General features: G+C 38.7%; 1 long non-coding RNA gene across 1 annotated transcript; it reads left to right on the top strand.

Annotated features, from left to right (window-relative positions):
- The first annotated feature begins 3,470 nt into the window (after positions 1–3,470).
- LOC112712946 (uncharacterized) lies at positions 3,471–5,338 on the top strand. The gene is made up of 3 exons (XR_003157989.3): positions 3,471–3,607; positions 3,911–4,301; positions 4,657–5,338. It is a non-coding gene; the product is annotated as an uncharacterized lncRNA (long non-coding RNA).
- Positions 5,339–5,912: the final 574 nt, after the last annotated feature.

The following is a 5,912-nucleotide window of genomic DNA, read 5'->3' as shown; positions in this document are numbered from 1 at the left end:
AGAAGAATGTGTGCGACAACATTATTTTCACCATGTTGAACGAGAGCGGTAAATCCAAAGACCACCTAAAAGCTCGAAAAGATCTCCCGTTGATGGGAACTAGGCATGATATGTGGCCACTTAAAGGTGGAAAGTATCCCGCTGTAGTCTTTACCACGTCGAACCCACAAAAGGATCTCTTTCTTAGGACCATGAAGAATGTGGTCTTTCCAGATGGGTGCTTGATGAGCGGATATTTTATACGCTTTTTTGTTGTGTTTTCATATAGTTTTTAGCATGTTTTATTCACTTTTTGTTATTTTTTATTAATTTTTATTCAAAAATTACATTTCTAGACTTCACTATGGGTTTGTGTGTTTTTCTGTAATTTCAGGTATTTTCTGGCTGAAATTGAGGGACTTGAGCAAAAATCTGATTCAGAGGCTGAGAAAGGACTGCAGATGCTATTGGATTCTGACCCTCCTGCACGCGACGTGGATTTTATGGAGCTGCATAAACCCAATTGGCACGCTCTTATTTGCGTTAGAAAGTAGACATCTTGAGCTTTCCAGAAATATATAATAGTCCATATTTTGCCCGAGATTTGATGGCCCAAACTGGCATTAAACTCCATCCAGAAACCCTTTTCTGGCGTAAAACGCTAGAGCTGGCATCAAAGCTGGAGTTAAACACCCAAACTGGCACCAAAGCTGGCGTTTATCTCCAAGAATGGCCTATGCATATGAAAGCTTCAAAGCTCAGCCCAAACACACACCAAGTGGACTCCGAAAGTGGATTTCTGCACTATCTGCACTTAGTTACTCATTTTCTGTAAACCTAGGTTACTAGCTTAGTATAAAAACTACTTTTAGAGATTCATTTAGGACTTACGAAATTTTTACATTTCATATTGTATCTTTGACGACATGAGTCTCTAAACCCCATAGGTGGCGGGTGAGGAGCTCTGTTGTGTTTCAATGGATTAATGCAATTACTATTGTTTTACATCCAATTACGTTTGCTTCTATTCTAAGATATTCACTCGTACTTCAATGTGATGAATGTGATAATTCATGACACTCATCATCATTCTCAAATCCATGAATGCATGCTTGACAACCACTTCCGTTCTATCTGAGCTTAACGTAGTCATTGGGTGACAGCTTGAGTGCGTATCTCTTGGGCTCCTGATCCACGAGTTTGACTGCTTCTCCTGACAACAGAGCATTCGAATCTGTGAGATCATAACCTTCGTGGTAAAGACTGGAAACAATTGGCAGCATTCCTGAGATCCGGAATGTCTAAACCTTGTCTGTGGTATTTCGAGTAGGATCTGGGAAGGGATGACTGTGACGAGCTTCAAACTCGCGAATGTTGGGCGCAGTGACAGTGTGCAAAAGGATAAATGTATCCTATTCCGACACAAGTGAGAACTGACAAATAATTAGCCCTACGGGAACCGTAGCTGGACCATTTTCACTGAGAGGACAGATGGTAGCCACTAACAACAGTGATCCACCAACACATAGCTTGCCATGCATGTTTGGAGAAGAAGACAGCATCTCCGAAACCCTAACCTCTTCTCCATTACTGAATAACAAGTATCATTTATTTCATGTTCTTTTACTTTTTGCAAACAAATCTCTTTTTATTATTAAACTATTGACTACGAGTTACAGGATAACCATAGCTTGCTTCAAGCTAGCAATCTCCGTGGGATCGACCCTTACTCACGTAAGGTATTACTTGGACGACCCAGTGCACTTGCTGGTTAGTTATGCGGAGTTGCAAAAGTGTGATTGCAATTTCGTGCACCAGTATTCTAGCAACATCTCTCGCTATGTTGATTTAAAACAGCGTAAGTTATTTGGTTTGAAAAGTCATGACTGCCATATTCTAATGGAACATCTATTGCCAATTGCGTCAAAACACGTATTGCCCACCCCGGTGTTCGCCGAATCAGCCTTTTTCCGACTAATATGCACTAAATCCATATATCCTCAACAACTTCCTCTCCTTCAGGATCGTGTGGTCCATACTCTGTTATGTGTTGGTGCAGCATGCACCGTTGCTCCTGCTTCATCACTGTCCCCCTTTGGAGGCCACCTCCTTTCTGAAACCCTTTTTTCACCATGTTGAACCCTAATTTTGCAAATGCAAATGCAACTGCATCTATACTGAATAATTTTTGTTTGGATCAACCATTCCCTCACTTGGATTGAAGAGAACATAGTCTAATGGGATTTCTTTTGGGTTGTCTTTGTATGCAAAGAAAGGGTATGTACTATGAAATGGTAATTTTTTATAAAAAGCTTAGGAATGGTGTCATAGTTTCAGTTTTGTCATTCTTGCATGTACCAGCTGAAGGATGGTATGATTATTGAAGAACTGCAAGGGAGCTTGGTGATGAGTCTTGGATGCTCAATGAAATGCCTAGCCGAGATAATGCATTTTGGATATTAATCACTGCTGGAATAAGGTACTAAGACATTGTTGGATTCTCATCTGTGTAAACTTCGTTGCCTACTTGGATTCCTGTGATTTTTGTGTCTGGTAGGTAGGGTTTGATGTTATTACTCCCCCATTGAAGTGCTTGTTGTGGAACATATATCTGACTTGGTATTTGGTTCTCAACTGTTACAATGATTTCAATTTCTGAGTTGGCAAGAGCATTCAGAATCTCAGGGTTGGTTATTGATTTGCATTTCTAAATTGCTGACCATAGTTAATGAGTTAAAAGACTTTAAGCTTGTGGTCTAAACTATTTATTTATCTACAAAATAGATTGAGCTCATTCCAAGAGAAGATAACCAAATTAAATTTCTTTAGGTTATGTATTTGCATTTGCACATCTTAAATTTGTCTCTGAAATTAATCTCATTGGAATAGATTCTAACCTGAGGAGCTATATTTTATAATAGTCGTGCATACTTGGATTCCAATGCAAGAAAATCAATTTCAACAAAAATTGGAAACAATTTCTAAAAGACAAATTTCTTTTAAAACTAATGAAAAATCAATGACCCTTCACATGCAGATAGTTTAAAAATCAACAATGGCAAGTTCTCGTAATACATTTTTTTATATTATTCGATATGGGAATAATATGCCTTTTTTAATAGTGCAAGAGATCACAATTTTTATTAATGATACATTCAACAAAAAATATATGATGCATAATTTTTGGTTCAGAAATAAAAAAACTCTTTGTTATCACTCCTATGTTTAACAAATACATTAACACTCCCCGATACTTATAATTGATGCGTTGTGCTGGTGTGAGTTAATAAGGAGATGGCATTGTTAATTATTGCTCATTTTATTATTATCCTATCCATTTTGTTATTATGGTTATTCTTATTATTATTTAAATTATTAGAATAAAAGAGTGGGAAACCAAATTTTGACGGTAACACATTGCCAGAGCCAAAGGAGAGATCAAATTCGATACGGCGCCCAAATACTATTTCTCCTCTGCGTCACTCCTTTCAGTTTTACCCTCCAGCGGTGTCTCACATAGCCTTAAAGCCGTCGAAGCCCTCTCTTGACAAAGGCCTAACCTACCGCTCTTCTCGCCTGTCGCAGCTCTTGCCTTTCCAAAGGCTTCTGTCCCCTCTTCTCTTCTCGGGTAAGCATTCATCCACCATATATTTTTTGTGTATATATTTTGATGAAAGCTTTACCTGGAGCTAGCAAAATGCATGGCTATATTATTTGAGTTCATGAAACTGCATTGTGTTAGAAGCAATTTTCTAAAACTTCCTCTATTATTGAAAACCTCATAATCTGCCGATTTCATGCTGATTTAAAATTAACATGCATTAAAAAACAAGAACGAAATGCCTCATGAGCTGATTGAAATTATGAATCAGAAAAAATAACTATCGACAATGACAATCGATATAATTTTTTGTGTGTTTGTTGGTGTCAGGAGTTTAAGATGGCTTGAAAAGGTCAATTCACTAAAAAATCAAAATTGGGACCAGGATATCACCAACCTTAAACGGGAGCGAATGCGACTTTAGACTCCCACCATGATGGCTCTCAAATTCTCCCGACCAGTGACGAAAGTGTCCCCGCAAGTGGTGATAGTGTCCCCGCTATTAAATGCCATTTCCGTCCCCCGCGAAGTGAACCAAGGCCTGCTCCGCAGACAAGCACAAATAGTGCTCAGAACTCGCTGCCAGGCTATCTAAACTTGGACGCTAATGCAAATGAGGAACCTCTTGTTGAAGAAGAAGTTGACAACCTCCATGATGCTTCTGTGGCTCAGAGTCACAGAGAACGCAAGACTACAGAGTTTTGGGCAGATAAGATCATCGGTATCTTTTTAATATATTTTGCTTCCATCAACATCATTTAGGCTCCACCCATTATTAATTTACACAATACTATAATTCGTTCATCCCAAATGCTTTCCGCTGCAAAATAGTCAATGACATTTGACCTTCTCCATTTGTTAGCAAAGTATTTTTCTAATCTCTTGTATTATAATCTTTAATTGGATAAAATGTATTCCGTGGCTGATGAGCGGATAATTTATACGCTTTTTGGCATTATTTTTAGGTAGTTTTTAGTAGGATCTAGCTACTTTTTGGGATGTTTTTATTAGTTTTTATACAAAATTTATATTTCTAGACTTTACTATGAGTTTGTGTGTTTTTCTGTGATTTCAAGCATTTTCTAGCTGAAATTGAGGAACCTGAGCAAAAATCTGATTCAGAGGCTGACAAAGGACTGCTGATGCTGTTAGATTCTAACCTTCCTGCACTCGAAGTAGATTTTCTAGAGCTACAGAACTCCAAATGGCGCGCTCTCAAATGCGTTGGAAAGTAGACATCCAGAGCTTTCCAGAAATATATAATAGTCCATACTTTTTCCGAGTTTTGATGATGCAAACCGGCGTTCAAACGCCCTTTTTCTGCCCTATTCTGAAGTCAAAACGCCAGAGCTGGCATAAAAGCTGGAGTTAAACGCCCAAACTGGCACCAAAGCTGGCGTTTAACTCCAAGAGAAGCCTCTACACGTGTAAAGCTCAATGCTCAGCTGAAGCACACACCAAGTGGGCCCGGAAGTGGATTTCTGCATCATTTACCTATTTATGTAAATCCTAGTAGCTAGTTTTATTATAAATAGGACCTCTTACTATTGTATTTTTATCTTTGGAATTAGACATCTTTGGAATGTTTTCCTTAGACATTGGGGGCTGGCCTCACGGCCATGCCTACCTTCATCATTTATGTATTTTCAACGGTGGAGTTTTTACACACCATAGATTAAGGTGTGGAGCTCTGCTGTTCTTCGAGTATTAACGCAATTACTACTATTTTCTATTCAATTCAGCTTATTCTTATTCTAAGATATTTGGTGCACTTCAACATGATGAATGTGATGATCCGTGACACTCATCATCATTCTCACCTATGAACGCGTGACTGACAACCACTTCCGTTCTACCTTAGATCGAGCGTGTATCTATTAGCCTCCATTCCAAAAGATCAGAGTCTTCGTGGTATAAGCTAGAATTATTGGAGGCCATTCCTGAGATCTGGAAAGTCTAAACCTTGTCTGTGGTATTCCGAGTAGGATCTGGGAAGGGATGACTGTGACGAGCTTCAAACTCGCGAGTGTTGGGCGTAGTGACAGACGCAAAAAAATTGCTAGATTCTATTCCAACATGATCGAGAACTGACAGATGATTAGCCATGAGGTGACAACACATTTGGACCATTTTCACTAAGGACGGGAGGTAGCTATTGACACCGGTAAAACCCAACATACAGCTTGCCATGGAAAGGAGTATGAAGGGTTAGATGGAGGCAGTAGGAAAGCAGAGATTCAAAAGGAACAAAGCATCTCTATGCACTTATCTGAAATTCTCACCAATGAATTACATAAGTTCTCTATCTTTACTTTATGTTTTATTTATCTTT

This window comes from Arachis hypogaea, chromosome 9 (assembly GCF_003086295.3).
Source record: "Arachis hypogaea cultivar Tifrunner chromosome 9, arahy.Tifrunner.gnm2.J5K5, whole genome shotgun sequence".
NCBI classification, from domain to species: domain Eukaryota; kingdom Viridiplantae; phylum Streptophyta; class Magnoliopsida; order Fabales; family Fabaceae; genus Arachis; species Arachis hypogaea.
Note: the sequence above shows the minus strand (reverse complement) of the source record. Positions and strands in the feature narration are given on the sequence as shown.